The following is a 16,122-nucleotide window of genomic DNA, read 5'->3' as shown; positions in this document are numbered from 1 at the left end:
CTTCACTTGATGCTTATTACCAATTGATAGTGATATTCCAGATGCATCTGGCAAACCCATCTCCAGATACTGAGGGTAACTTTGCTTGGCTGCTGTGCAGGATGCTTCAGTGCTTGGTTGTGTTGTGTTCATGCCTCCAATGGTGAGATACCCTCTTTGCCATTACCCTGATGCCTTAGAGCCTGGGATTGAAGCCTGTGATGCTGCAGCCCAGTGGTGCTGCTCTTTCAGCCCTTTCCTTTCAGCTGCCTGGGCAGCAGAAAAGGGAGATCCTCATGCTGACACTCTCAGCTCCATTGTGGTCTTCTGCAGCTCAGATGGAAATGCCGAACTTGACCACCACCCACCTCTGGCCAAGCTGCCAGCTTCCCTGCCTCCATTCTGCAATTACAGTGGAGATGGGGGAGAGGACACTTGGTGGATAGCTGGAACTGCCAGAAATTCCTGTATCTAGAAAACAGCAGCACACTTTGTCTTTCTGCTCCTGAGGATATGTTTGTGCTGTTGCAAGGCTATTGGGAACAGGTTTTCCTCAGGAAGGTGCCTCAATTTAGAGAAATTAAGTCCAGTTCTGTTATTCTTCTGTGTGACAAGGAGCACTAGTGTAAATGCATTTTTAATGAAGAGAAATATCTCTAAAGGTAAATAACAAGCACACAGGACAAATTATCTTCCCTTCCTGTTTCTTTCTGTTGCCAACATCAGCTTTCAGAGAACTGATTCCCTGCAACTCTTAGGCCAGGAGAGGACCACACTGAAAGCTACGCTGGTGTTCTAAGGCTGCAGGCTTTTAGAGGTTTCCTTTATTTGACTACATTTTCTATTTTGAAATCTCTTGAGTGAAATATTTTGTTTTCTTAATTTAGAAGAACTAGATGTTTTTGCACATGTATGTGGATATATGTACGCAAGTTGATATTGGGGTTTACAGCCCTGCCTACATGAAATAAAAATTAATTGAAATCCAATTTTTTGTTTGTGTAGATAATAAGCAGAATTGTTTATCTGGAGTAGTGTGTGTTTCTTTTTCCCAGGTCAAAGGTGATCTGAAACTGAATACAAGGTTTCTGTGAACCAGAAGTTGGGGAAACTAGGTTACACACTGGTAGATTTACAGTCCCGGAAAGCAATAAAAACAAGAAAGAAACTGTTCTCTGCTGCAGCAGTGCTTCCCTCCTGTCACTTAAACCCATCAAGGTTAAAAAGATTGCCCCATCTGAAAGAACATGGAGCCATTTCTGCTATCCACATATACAGAGAGGGTAGGCAGCTGGGATGAGAATACGAGGGCTAGAGGCAATTCCTCTGCTCCAAATAAATGGATAATAAATCAGAAACTGGTAACCAGAGCCTGTAACAGAGGATGAAGGTTTATTTTAATCTCCTTCAGAAAGTGTCCAGCAGCTGAGCAGATACTCTTCTGAAAGCTTTAACCAGAAACCAGCTTATTACTTGAGTGGCATGCCCTTTTTAAAAGGCGATGCTTCTTTAAAACCTAAGCTTTGTTTGATTCCTCAGTCTGTTTTGCTGTGCTATACTTTGAGCTCAGATGGTATAGAGAATTTTTGGAAAGAAATTCCTTAGTTCCTGGGGATTTCTGACTCTTTGCAACTGAAATTGGACATTAGTCCTCTCTTCATGTCAGCCTCCTCAACAGCAAACAAGATGGTTGGTGGCACATAAACCAGAGATCAGGATTCTGTATGACTGGTAGGAGCTGTATCCTGGGGGAATGGCAGATGTGTGCAATATAAATTACAAAATCCTTTGAAACTTTTAATGAATATGCTTGAAGTATTTGTCAGTAAAACAAAGGGAACAAACAGGGCATGTTATTAATTAAAAATTCAGATGAACATGTATTTAAGTTATTGTTTCTTTGTTTTCTGCTGGGTTTTGGCACAGGATATAAAAGCACTCACCAGAGTGGTAAGATGTGTTTTAAAAACATGGTTTGAGGATTTTAATAGGAAAGGAACTTGGGGAATAGAAAGTGACCAAATTAATTTATAATCAAAACAATTGCTCCTGGAGAGTTATGGACAGGATTTATATGTCAAATCCATTAGTTCATTGTGAATAATCTCCCTTTAACAATCACTTGGTAGATTGCAGGATTTTTTTTGTAGTATCTAGTATGTGCAGGAGATATGTATATTTGCAATAGTTTCCAGGTGCTTGTATGAGTAAGAGCAACAGCACAGGAAAATCTGCACTAAGAACAACTGCAGAGTTATTGCCTGGTAGTTTAAAAAGCAATTCTAAGGTTTTCCATTTCCTGTTTGCTTTGCAAAATGATACACGGGTATCTCTTAAATGGTGCCTGCTATTCACACTTCTATCAGTGCTCATCTCCAAGCTGTAGCTCTGTACAGCATCTCAGTGATGGGTCCTGGAGAGAAGGTGCTCTGCTGTGTGGTCACTGGGGATGCTGCCTGGGGTGAGACTTCTGCTGCAGTGCTCTTACAAAAGTGCTTATTACAAAAGCAGTGTCTGTCCTGACTGAAATTTTATACTCTCAAGATTCTTTACTTCTTTTAATGTTTACCTGGTTTGCTCAGGAACCACCACCAGTGGTGTCACTCTGTGTGCGTGGACGTGCTGTGGAGCCCTGTGACTGATTTCAGCCTTACCTGTCCACACAGTTGCAATTGCAAACCAAGACAGTTATTTTGAATTTTATGAAAATAAATTACTTGGGAAGAGTCACGTTGCCACACCCCAGAAATTCTGCTTTGAGGACTCCCTGTTTTTAAACACAGGGAAGCAAGTCTGGTGGAGAAGGCCTGGGGGTGTTTCTCCCACCCCAGAGGAATCACCGATAGGAGCCTGCATGTTTTTGGGCACTGGGGAATCCTGCCTTGCAACATCTGCCTGTGGGTGGAGAGGGAGGCTTTGATGGTCCCACTGGTCTGAAATCTTGGGAGGCTTTTTTTTTTTTTTCTGATGAATTAAGGTTAGAACTGATAACTTGAATTCTTCAGCCTCTGAAATACAAATAAAGTACCCTGGGTACCTCTTGTGGCTCATCCTGGACAAAAAGACCTCGATAGCAGCAGCTGTTGGGATGGGAAACATGAGTGTGTACCCACTGGGTGTGGCAGGAAAATCTAAAGTAATCCACAGCTGTGAGGAGCAGTGTAGGGCTGGGGAGGCTGGGGATGCCCTGGGAGAGGGAGCCCTGGTCACCAGAATGAGCCTATCTTGTGTGTGGGGTAAAGTCTTTTTAGGATTTAGTTGTAGAAGGATGGTTAGACATTTGCTTGTGCTTATTAAGATTTTGACATTGTCCAGTGCTGTGGTTTGTCCCTCATTTTGCTGATAGTGATCTGGAATGTATAGTTCAGTGATTGCTAGTTAATTACATGTCATTAATAAATCAATAAACCACTTCCACCCTCATTTGATTTAAACTGTGTGAGTTGAGCGTTTTTTTTTTCCCCTGTGACAAGCAGTGCTTTGTCTTGCAGAAGAATATACATGGCCAGGGCACATCAGCACTATCATATCTTGTGAGTGATGGCAGAAAACTGACCTACTTCAGTTTCTGTGATTGCATCAACCTTATTAAAACATATTTTTATAAGCAACAATATGGTTCTTGGGCATCGGGCAGCACTTTGATTAATCTGTTTTTTCTGGTTCTTGAAAGACTTGATGCCTTAATGGCTTGTTAGTCAGAATATTGAAGATGCTTGTGAAATATGCCATGATGTGTGGTTCCTGAAGGTGTGTGCTAAATTCATGCAAATAGGGCTAAAACTCCCGGAAGTTACTCTTCCAATATCGTACTGAGAGATTAAATAAGCAAAGTTATGGGTTGCTGATTTCTCTGCTGCTCCTACCCTGCAGTTAGGAATGTTTAGATAACACTAATGTGTCTTTTTCTTATGTTTACATTTGCTTTTGTAAGTGTGGTTCTTGCAGTGTTTTTGCACCAGCTAGCTGGAAGTGTGTGTGCAGACTTCACAGAGATTGAAGGCAGAATGCAGTAGAACTTGTACCCATGTGCGTCCATAGGCGCAACTCTGTGTTGCAGTGAGAGTCCAAGTGCTGGGAAGAGCAGGCTTCAAGTGCATTGTCTCCGCTGGGCTGTCATCTAATGAAATTACCTGTAAACTTCAGCCCAGTGATTTTGCTTATCTAGACATTTTGGTATTTCAGGAAATCGATCAACTTTCTACTTGAAGCATTCTGAGCCATCTCCTATTTTACTCAGCTTCTATGGTAGGGGAGATAAACTAAAATCCTGCTATTCAGCCCATGATATTGAGGTGGCAGTTCCCTTTGAGCTTCTTGGCAGTGCTAGTGTTTGCTTTAGAGCTCTGCATCATATTGGAATCTATGGAGAGGATTCTTTGTCTGACAGGAGATTTATAAAAGGCAGCATTAGCTGCAACTTCCAGTCAATATGTTTCCTTCTCATTGACACAAACCAATAGCTTTGGAATATTTAAATAAAACACTCCCTATAAAAAATCATTAATATTTCTGTCACTGCTGGAAGCAATAATCTGATGAAAATAGATTTGAACAGAACAGGAGGACCTGGCTGAAATTACTCCTTAATTTTATCCATTCAATTGGAAATAGCAGAACAGAATGAGAGAGGAACCTACTTATACATACTATTTCAGAGAAAGATAAATGCCTATAGTTCAACTTCAAAATATTTACTTTTCTTGAAGCCTGGCCTCTGGGTCCCCAAAAAATTGAGTCACTGCTCTATTTCTTGAAAAAACCCATAAGTTTTATGTTTCTCAAAGGAATCCTTATAAACAAATTATGTTGAAGAGAGATAGTGCTTTATTGAGAGTGCCAAACCTTCCCCCCTGCCCCCCTCCACCCAGTGCATTGATTCTTTCCATTATTTTCCATGGGGTCCCATCAATGACTACATTTAAATCACACAGTACCAGAGAGAATGAAAAGATTGCTCGTAAACTGTAAAGATAGCAGAAGGAAAGTAAAACAGCAAGGGCTGCTAATCTCTTGTGTTTAGGCTCTCCTGTCCTGCTTGGGCAATAGTGCATCTCTCATACAATAGGAAGTCCGTTGATTTGGATAGTTTTATTCTGACTTCTTTTGCTAATTTTAGGATTGGGTGGTTCTATAACTGATTTTAGAACCAATTGGCAGTCCTGCCCATTTTCTGCAGAGTCCAAGATATTAGTAGGATTATTTTTAATTATCTGGGTTTCACTGAGAGCTGCTCACTTTACTGGTTTTGTGTTCTTTTTGGTTTGAATCTGCGTGGAGGCGCACACTTGAGCACACCACTGGTACACTCAAAACTGTCTTCCTAGTGGACAAACTGAAACTGAAGTTGTGTACCAGGGCACAATCTGGAGTGCCTTGCTTGCCATATGGCTGCTAGGTCCTGCACCAGTTAGCCCTCTCCACCTGTGTGGCTTGCAGTGGACCGACAAGTGGTGCGAATTCTACTGGTTGTAAAGATTAATGCAGATATGGGGTACTACAAATGTAAGGTTCCTGCAGACTCTATCTTGCTCCTGCCCTCATTACCAGTTGGTAATGCAGCCCTGCCTATTTAGCACTATTTCAACGGGGGCACCAACTAGAATGGTGGTAAAAATAGTTTATTGTTTATAACTTTTATTATTATATTTTTAAAGACTTATTTCAAATTTTTTACATTTATTACTTGGGCTTTACAGTAAGCATGAGATTTATTTTTTTTATATAGATAGATATATATATAAAATGTTTCTCGTTGTTTTTCATGATACAGCATGGTGTTTTTTTCTGAGTTTGAGAAAAATGTCTGGAAAAAGCTCTTCTGTTGTTGGTTGGATCACTGCTATTTGTTGTAACTTTAGCAGAGAAACTCTGAAAAAAAAATTTGATTACCAGGAAGAAGGTGGCATTCTACTTAGCAGTAATATATGCGTAGTAACACCTTTCTCTTAGACTACTTCATGTGTTTGTAGTCTGTGAGTGCCTTTATTTTACAAAGGGACTATGGCAGTCAGAGCTCTTCTAAGTTGAGTTCTGGAACTTGTGGTGGGGTAAAGCTGGATAATGAGTGGGTAGCACTAAGCATTTCCAGAACAAACCCATGTATCTTGGATTTCTGTGATGGATTATTGGTGGTGGCAAAAGGAAGTCTTAACTGCAGCAGAGCAGAGCTGAGTTTTAATATGAAAATATCCATGTTCAAGTCTGCAACGGTGCTATTCTAGTTCTGCTCTGTGTCTGAGCTGATCGCAGTGGGCAGGGAAAGTGCAATAGAATTGTGCTGTAAATGCCCACACAGAGTAGTTACACAACTAAAGGCAGAGTCTCTTAATTAAGGATTAGCACAAAAGACAAAGCCTTTTAACATCTTTCACAACAACATAAAGCCTGAGGTGAGTCATGAGGTACTAAACTTTTTTAATGGCTGTGCTTAGGTTTATTCAAATAAATAGTCCTATTAAATTACCACCTTCACAAATGTGAAGTTTAATCTGTGTACGTGTGAATCAAAATTATAAACGAAATGTGTAATGCCTAAAGTATTTTGAAGTCTCAGACACAATTCTTTGGGTAGGATAGGAAAAATGAGGATTGTGCAAATAATTTCTTTGGGTTGATTCTTGAATTAAGTTAATCTTGTTTTCCTGAAAAAAAAAAGGTGTGTTTTTTTTTTCCCCCAGTGCATTATAAAGATATTCCAAGGCTGTTACACATTTAAATTACCTGTATGTTAAACTCTACATCTTACAGGCCACTAGGAACTGATCTGAAGCATCAGACTGATCAGTGTTTAAAACGTTAGTACAGAAGTTACTGATGACCTTCTTGCTTTCATACTGCTAAAACCTGGACATACTTGTGCTGCTCATCAAAGTGATTGTTGATGGACCATTTAAAACAGATTCTGAGTCAGAGAAATCCAACAGATATCTATTAATACTAATGTACTGTCTGTTATGACTTCTTTGCTGAAGTTTTTCAAGTCTGCTTTGAAAGCGGAAAATAAGTTTGTACTCTGACCACTGGATTTTTTTTTCCTATTGATCTTGCTGTACTTCTCTTCAGAGTTAGCCTTGATTTAATGTCACTGAGCATGTATATGGCCTATACATTTTGATCAGATTCTCTTTCCATTGCTTAGTTTTGTTTTTGTTGAGAAAAAGCAACCACTGTCCACATTGGCTTGTGAATCTGACATGCTATATTTTAAGTATTTCTAGGCAGGTTTCCCTGGGAAGTAAGACACTATATGGTGGTGCAGTTTGTCTCCAAGTTTCCACTATTCTCCTTAAAATTATTGAATGGATGACGATTGGAATCTAATTAGAAAAGACTATCTTAATTTTTTAGTCTCATTAAAAAATCTGTCATGGGGGAGTGGAGAGATGTATGTTATTCCTGCTTCTGAGGAAGAGATAATTCACAGACTGCCTAGTCTATGGGCAGCTTTAGGCTGGTTTTAGTCTGGTGGAAATGTAAAGAGAGAACTGGAGAGAGTGTGGAAACAGTAGAAAGCAGAGGCATGAGGGTCAGAGGATACAGATGCATTAGGAGCCAGACTTCATTAATTTTGGTTCTCAGGGGAAAAAAATAATGGTGTTGTTTGATTATTGTTAAAATTATAATACAACAAATCGCTGCATAAAACAAGTGGGCAGAAGGAAAAGAGCAAATTCTCTTGTTTGCATTAAGTGGAACCCTGTTTCTAAATTTTTCTGCACTTGGAAAAAAAGCTCAGATTCTTCATTGTATTACAATCTCTGAAGTTACCCTAAACTGTGCTGAGGACAGAAGCAGTCTAAAATTTAGGCAGCCACAAACAATTTGTTTTTCTCACCATCTGTTCTCATGCTTGCTAATACACAGTGTTCTCCAAGTCTACCCCCCAGATCAAGAGCAGTAATGAACATCACCTCTTTGCGAGAGAGAGAATGTGTTGTCATTAGCATAATTTAGGGTCCTTGTGTTGTTTAGGCTTTCATGAACTCACAGTGCTGACAGGATGACAATTTATGCCTTATTACTAATGCTGCTGTAAATGGCCACAGGGGCAGAGAGCACTGTGGTTGTTCTGAGGATGAGAAGAAAGTATCACAGCTTTTCTTTCATGCTGTCTCAGCTGGCCCGAGGGGCCTGCTACAGGTTTCACCATTAAATTTTGCCTCTGAGTCCATTAAACAATTCATTATTACATGACCAAAACAAACTCCTTTCCTACATAGGAGCCTTGTGTCCTGTTTGCTTCCCTTCTCACTTTATTTCTATTCTTCCCACTTGAGCTTACCTCTGACTCTCATGCATTCTGGCCATCCCACTGGGGCGGGGTGGGGTGTGTGTGTGTGTACAGAGGGCTCCTTGTTTTGACTCATGGTCATATTCCAGCTGCTTGGAAATGTTTGTCAGAGATGTGTTGCAGCCCAGATTTGCTTCACAAAATATAAGAGCCAGTGGATATGAATTCTTTAAGTGAGCTTATAGATGGGAACTAAAGAAAAAGTCTTGTTGAAAGGCCTTGAAATGTTTTGTAAATATTACTCCACTGTAACTGTGAGATGTTTTCAATTAACTGAACAGAAACCTTGACCCTACCTCTTCTGTTGATACCGCTTATCTCCTGGCTGCTGAGCAGCAGCAGTAGTGCTAATGAAAGAGGACAGTGTGGAAAGGCAGTTTGTGCTTTGCAGAGCCATGAGGTGGGTCTTGTTGCACTGTCATTAAGCATAAGTGTAAGATTTCAGAATGCCTTAATCTGTAAAGCAAAAGCCCTTGGATTAAGCCAGTGGGAAATTAGAAGATGGAAAATTAATTTGTATGAAATTGAGAATATAATTTAAGAATCTTTGTGATTTGTTAGAAAAAACCTTTAGCAGTGAATTGATCTAAACAGGTCTGTGTAAGAACAGATAAATCTACTGGGGGCTAATGCAATACTGATTGTAAGTAATAATTAATAACTACACCAAAAAGATGAAGTAAATTTTCAAATCCTGTCTTGAAAAGAGCTACCTGATTATCTTAACATGTAGTTCAGTGGAAATGTCTGTCCTCAGTTTCTGAATTGTGCCTGTGTTTTTTTAAGAGTCTAGGCAAAATTTTATGTTTAGCACTATCTCTCTGAATGGCTCCTCTGACTTCTTTTTCAAACTAACAATCACTTTATATCTGTACGCATGCAAATATCTGTTGATTGAACAATATGATGCTGGATTTGAAATTGTCTGAGTAGTTAGATCCTTGTGAAAAAGATCTGGAAGTATAGTAGACTTAACTAAGACAATTTAAACAGTTTCAAGAAAAATCTTTAGTATGTTTTCCTTAAGTGGCATACATGAAAATTGACCAGAGCTCTGAAATAATCCTTCTGTCTCTTCCCTTATTTTGAACTGTATTTTCCTGTATAGTTCAGGAGGTTACAGTTATATTTATTCTTTATATATGTTAGAAAATAATTTTCATCACCCAAGCCATTTTTCTTTAGTAAATGTGACAAATTCATTTGTGCTTATAAATCTTTTCTTAATTAATCTCTGACAGATGGTGCAACTGGTTTTGACAAAGCTAACCTAGAACATCATTCATCTTCCTGCATAATTAACAGGGGGCTTTAAGTTTAGACTTTGAATATTGAATCAGTCACGTAGGAAATGAATTAATAATAATAATGCAATCTTAATAAATATATTAACAGCTTGTTTAGAAATCTGTATGCTGGCCAAGTTCATGCTGTTACAGTTGTGCTGCATTGTTCATAAACTGAAAGAATTTGGGTGAGCCATTTCAGATTCAGTTAAAGTGTTTTCCATTTCCTTTCTGTGATTTCCATTTTAAGAAGCAACTATTTGCTAGTAATTGATGTAAAACTGTCATCTTATGTAACATGGTTTGTGCTGTGCAGTACATGAAGTCTCCGTTGTGGTCAGTAGATACTTCTCCAACAGAAAATTAAACCCTCCACTTGCTTTGCTCTGTTTGAAATGCTTGTTGAATTTATTAAGTCTGTCATCACATTTTTAGAAAGAAGGCATTTATACAACTTCCCACGAACCAGTTGCACTTGTCATGTACTCAGTCTCTAGAGATTTCAGGAATTCTGCTTACACATCATCACAATTCTACGTCTTTTAAAGTCTGAATTTCACCATCATGCAAAGAAGTGTAAGGATCCTATATACCTACTGTCAGCATTCCATATTTATTCTGAGCGTGCATCAGTCCTCAGGGTATTTTCATCAGTACCATCCCAGAGTGCTTTGAATCCACATAAACAGATCAGTTATCTCTCTCTTCCTTTGCTTTGAATGAGACTCCTCCAAATATGAAGTTGTCCAAGTTTTATTCAGGTTCAAGTCTGTTTGGGGGAAAGGTTTGGAAACCAGCATCTAAAAGTGTTAGTGCAACTGTTAATAGAATATTTTTTAAAAACATCAGCGTTCCTTTATTTAATTCTCTTCTTGTTTCTCCTTGCTCAGTTCTCTTTCATCCCCTACCCTTTGGAAAATGCTTAAGTTGAAATAATTTTTTTTATTGAAACATCATGACTTGGAAAAATTGTCTGTATTTTCTTTTAAAAGGACCAGTTTTTGCAATTCTTGGAGAAACCTGGTCTAAGAGAATCCTTAACGATTCTGTTCCTTCTGCCTAAACTGTGATAAATAACTAGAGGCTGTCTTTGATATCCTCATCTTCAGCTGCAGGAATAATAAACTCACATATATCAGAGCTATAGGCTTGAAAGCCTGATGCTGGCAGGAATGTGGATTCTCTTTGGAGCTGGCAAATCAGGAGGGAGTACAGCAGAACTAGAGGAGTGAGAGATGATGTATAGAAATCTGTCCCTTTGGAGGGCAGGGTGTCAGCAGGATGTACCTTCCTATGCTTGAGAATGAGGTAAAGAATTCAGAAAAATCGATTGCTAAAACACTTCTTGCTTCCAGTAATATTGCCCAGGGGAAAGTCTACTAAATAGGCATGGCCTGAGTTATTTAGACAGCATGTTTGGCTTTTTAAAATTATCTGTTGATGCTTTAATTGTTAAGCAGCATATTTTTTCTGTGATTTGTGGTGTACTTTTGGTCTACATATGCTTTACAGTGCTAGTAATACCCCTGGTTGCTGCATGTATAGCCCTGTTGAAGTTAATTATATTAATGGCTTAGGCAAAGCTACAGAAATTATCATATCTGGATGAAAAATATCTGTATGACTTAGACTTCTTCCTGATACTGTCTGCTATAGGAGACATCCCAATATGCAAAATCTTTGGAGCAGCCATGTGTAAAGTAATGTCACAGTGAACTTGCTTTTGAGGTGCAGGTCTGCAGCGGGAAGGTTGGTGTGTGGGAGTGGTGAAGTTGTGCTGGTTCTCTGGTCAGTGTGCTTCCTTGTCCTTTCTGAGGCACAAATTAGACTCTTGAAATGTCCTCAGGCCTTTTGTGGATTGTACAACAAGTTGTCATAACATCTTATGCAAGTATGTCAGGGGTGAGCCAGTGATACTTACTTTCTGCTATTAGGATAATCTTCAAAATCAAGCTGCCCGTTTTCTAGCTGCATTTACAGCCCATAAATCAGGCATGCACTTTTTACCCAGATGAGGTGTATTTTGAAATCAGCCTTGAGCCTGCAGTAACATCTAATGATCAGGTGCTGCTGTCCACAAGACAGACACAGTGCCAAATTCCTCTTTTAGAAGGAAACTGAAATAAACACCTAGTCATTAAATAACCCTTGGTTTGTTTTTAATTTTTGCTTGAGGGCATGAATTCCCTTTGTTCTCCCCTAAATGTTGTAAAGGCATGTTTTGAAAGTAAGCATGTAAAGCTTCCCTCCCTCTTTAACCTACAGATCCTTACTAAGAATATCCATGGAAGAACCAAGCATGAGTTTCTCATACATTCAACATTTTTGCTGAGGCTGAAAGACTGGTCTAAACAAGAAGAAAGATTCTGAAACATGTTGCATTTTAGACCTGCTTATGCACCCTACAAGCTAACTGAATTAAAACCCTAAAAGCTCTCTATAAGAACTAGTTAAGCTGTGTAGAAAGCTTTTAGTTTCAAGTGTTTTTGTTTTTTTTTTAAAAAGAAACATGAGAGGAAATAATTCACAGGAAAAAAACAATAAATCTGAGAATAATGAAAAAAATAATCGTTGTAATTTTACTGAAGTTAGTCCAAACTCTTACTATTTACTGTCCAACTGATTAGGACAAATTAAAACAGTAATTGGCTCTTACAGTTAGCTTACAAGAAAAGCTCTAAACTTTTTTTTGATCTAAGTATTTTCAGAACTATTTTTAATGTAATGTAGTTTCAGGGAAAGGACTCTGCCTTCAGGCTGTTCAGAAAGTCCTTGATTCTTCTCATTTAATTATTCTAGCACACAAGTCAGATCTGGAAATAATTGATGCCTGGATGTTGGAAACAGTTATCATTGTAAGATTGCCTTGGGTCTGTTGGCAGGATAGGCTGGCTTCAGCTGGATTTGGATATAGCCTAGATTCACATCCAGAAAATCTGTTGTGTATAATGGAGTGGGACTTCTGGAGTCCCATTAGCCCTGGCTACAATTGTGCAGAGAAATCCCTTTTTCTGTGTTTGCTTGTTTAATCCTGAGTAGTGAAACCTGTTGTCTTAAAACTTGCTGTAGGTTGTCATTTCCACTGAAAAAATTCAAGCATATAAATGAGGAAGGCAAAGCAATTATATTAATCACAGACACCAGGCTCATTTACGTAGAAATGTGGGTGAGACGTGAACTGACTTGTTCAATGACATGACAGCAAACAGAAGCAGACATGGTATTTCACAGCCACTGACTTCTGCACCCTGAGCTGACTTTTGAGAGTAAAGGGCTAAAATTCAGCAGAATGAACACTTTACCTGAAGACACTTTTTTCAGGTAATAACTTGAAAGAATTTTTGCATGGGGAAGGATCTGAGGAGAGCTGGTGCAGTGCTGGAACCCAGATACCCACTGCTGTTGTAGCCAGTTTGCTCTGATAGTCATGTGCTGGTGTCATGGGCTGGGTGTCACTGGTTGACTCAGGTCGGACAACAGTGCTGTCAATCCCCTCCCACCCAGGCAGGGAAGGAGAGAGAGAAAGAACGAGAGAGACACTTTGCTGGATTGAAAAGTAAACTACACAGCTTTAATTAAACACTAATGATAAAAGAAAAAATATATACAATTATATACAAATATGTTCAGATATGTGCAAAAGCTTCTTGCCTCCCCACACCCCCAGCAACTCTCCCAGTATTCTCCTGAGCTGCAAACAGTCCCGAGGAATTCTGGAGCTGCTGCTGGTGAAAACACAGAGTAATGAGGGTCAGGAGAGCTCGAGCCTGGGGGTCGATGGTGATGAATGGACGGAGTCCTCCCCAGATGCTGGCCATGGATGGAAGAGAAGGGAAAAAGAAGCAGGAAGGAAGTTGTCTTCTGTGATCTCTTCTGAGGTCTCTTTTGACCTTCCTCTGAACTTACACAGATATATGGAATGGAATATCTCTGGCCAATTTTGCTGTCTAACTCAGCCTCCTACGGGAGGGTCATAGATCTCCCTGTAGTGTCTGAGCCGGCAGAGTGTAGGTGCAACCTTGAAGACCCAGCAGTTACAAAAACATTCCACTGTCTTATCAACCTAGCTAGAGCACACTGTTGCTAGTTAAAAGAAAGCTTACTGAAGGAAAAAAAAAAAAATGGTAAAAGGAAAATTGGCTTCATCCTGGCTCAAACCAGGACACTGGGGCAAAAGCAGATGAGGAGACAAACTGTGAGATCTCAATAAAGATCTCAACATGTACCAGTACAGGTTGGGGGCTGACCTGCTGGAGAGCAGTGTAGGTGAAAGAGACCTCTGGGGGTCCTGGTAGACAGGAGGATGACCATGAGCCAGCAATGTGCCCTTGTGGCCAAGAAGGCCAATGGCATCCTGGGGTGCATTAGAAAGGGTGTGGTTAGTAGGTCAAGAGAGGTTCTCCTCCCCCTCTATTCTGCATTGGTGAGGCCACATCTGGAGTATTGTGTCCAGTTCTGGGCCCCTCCTCAGTTCAAAGACAGGGATCTGCTTGAAAGAGTCCAGCGCAGAGCTACGAAGATGATTAAGGGAGTGGAACATCTCCCTTATGAGGAAAGGCTGAGGGAGCTGGGTCTCTTTAGCTTGGAGAAAAGGAGACTGAGGGGTGACCTCATCAATGTTTACAAATATGTAAGGGGTGAGTGTCAGGGAGATGGAGTTAGGCTTTTCTCAGTGATGACCAGTGATAGGACAAGGGGTAATGGGTGCAAATTGGAGCATAGGAGGTTCAAGGTGAATGTCCAAATTTTTTTTTTTTTATTGTGAGAGTGACAGAGCCCTGGAACAGGCTGCCCAGGGAGGTTGTGGAGTCTCCTTCACTGGAGACATTCAAAGCCCACCTGGATGCGTTTCTGTGTGATGTGATCTAGGTGACCCTGCTCTGGCAGGGGGGGTGGACTAGATGATCTTTTGAGGTCCCTTCCAACCCCTAGGATTCTATGATTCTATGAATAAAGAAGTAAAACATCAAATTGGACAAAGATTCATTAGCGGGTGACATAAGATCAGAACTGTTCAACATTGGAAAAAGCCTGAGTAAAACTTGAGGGCATTATTGATTCTGAAACCACGACTATAGAATCTGATACACTACAGGTATTTCAGCCTTACATTTTGATAGAAAGCACCTTGTCTTCCCTGTGCAGAACTACATTAATACAGTTCTCAACAGAGAGAAAGAGGAGTAAGACTTTACTTCTTTGGGATCTCAGGGCATCCCATGATATGAAGGTGCAAATCCAGGAAAATGTCTTTTCAAGGGGTAGTAAAGCATGGCTATGCACTAACAGTGTGAGCTGAGCTGGGGTGATCCAAGCTGGAGAGGGGCAGGAGTTAAGCAGATGCAAGGGGCTGTGCAGCTGTATGAACGGTGAGCTGCACAGGGGGGCTCCATAGTTTTGTCTGAGAAATCCTGGGCAAAATAATGGGTTCATATGCAATGACATCACAGTATCTATAGGCCAAATGCACTGTGTGTTGCACTTGAGGAAGAAGCTTGACACAGTAATTCTGCAGGAGCTGCAAGTCTTTTGATAGCCATGTAGCCAGGCCCTGCAGTGCATGCAGTAGAAGTCTAGGATGCATCACACTTGCTACATTCATGACAGTGGCCATTTGTCTGGGATGCTAACTGAGCTGCTGGACATCTGAAATATTGAAAAATGCACTGCACTAGGAGTTGCTAAAGCACCTGTGTGCAAAGAGCGCGTTAGGACGTGTAGAGGACTGACCTCTGCAGACTTTATTACCAATGTTCCAAGTTTTCCCAGTTTTTTTGGGAGCCCTTTGTGGGACAAATTCATGTTGAGTGACTGAGATTAATGCCTGCATGAAAACTGCTTTCTTTGAGCCAGTTTTATTTGATATGTTCAATTCTGGAAGAGCAGGAGGGTGCTCTAATTAGTCAAACTTGTGACCTAACAAAGCGCTCTTGCTTTGGGAAGTGAAAGGTCTTTCCACTCATCTGGTGATGTTAACTTCTAATGAATTGCTCCACTTCTCTGCTCAGGTCAGATTGGTAACAGTGTTCAGCTTAAAATGGCACATCTTAAACATGGTGGGGATATGGTAAAACTGCTCTGCCAGGCTGATTCCTCTTCTGTTAAGTGAATAAACTTTGGAGTTTTGCCTGTAGCTTGTAACTCCTCACTGGCAGCTTTTCCTGACATTGATCATCTGTCTCCAGATGTCTGACTGATGCAGATACACTGGCAAAAGTGTGGAGAGAAGATGTGTCCTGGAAAACTGCTCAGCAACTTGGTTTGTTTGGTCATGTACCTCAGTTCTAGGAAACAGGTTCTAGTTTCAGCCTGAAATGTGCACTTGCTCCCCTGCACACTCGTGTTAGCATATTCATTAAAGCTATGAGGGGGAAAGTGAAGCCTGAAGGCTGCAGGGTCAGCACTACATTGGATAACCTTCACTCCAGGGGGATTATGCCAGCTTGCTTGTGGTAGGAAACCTAATGGGGTTAAATTTCTTTGAGGTAATGCCTTTGGATTTTAATTAAATATATGTACCAAACTGCTTTAAAACATATACTGACTAAGAAATTATATATATGC

Source organism: Chaetura pelagica, unplaced genomic scaffold (genome assembly GCF_000747805.2).
Source record: "Chaetura pelagica isolate M959 unplaced genomic scaffold, ChaPel_1.0 scaffold221, whole genome shotgun sequence".
NCBI lineage: Eukaryota > Metazoa > Chordata > Aves > Apodiformes > Apodidae > Chaetura > Chaetura pelagica.
This window is presented reverse-complemented; position numbering follows the sequence as displayed.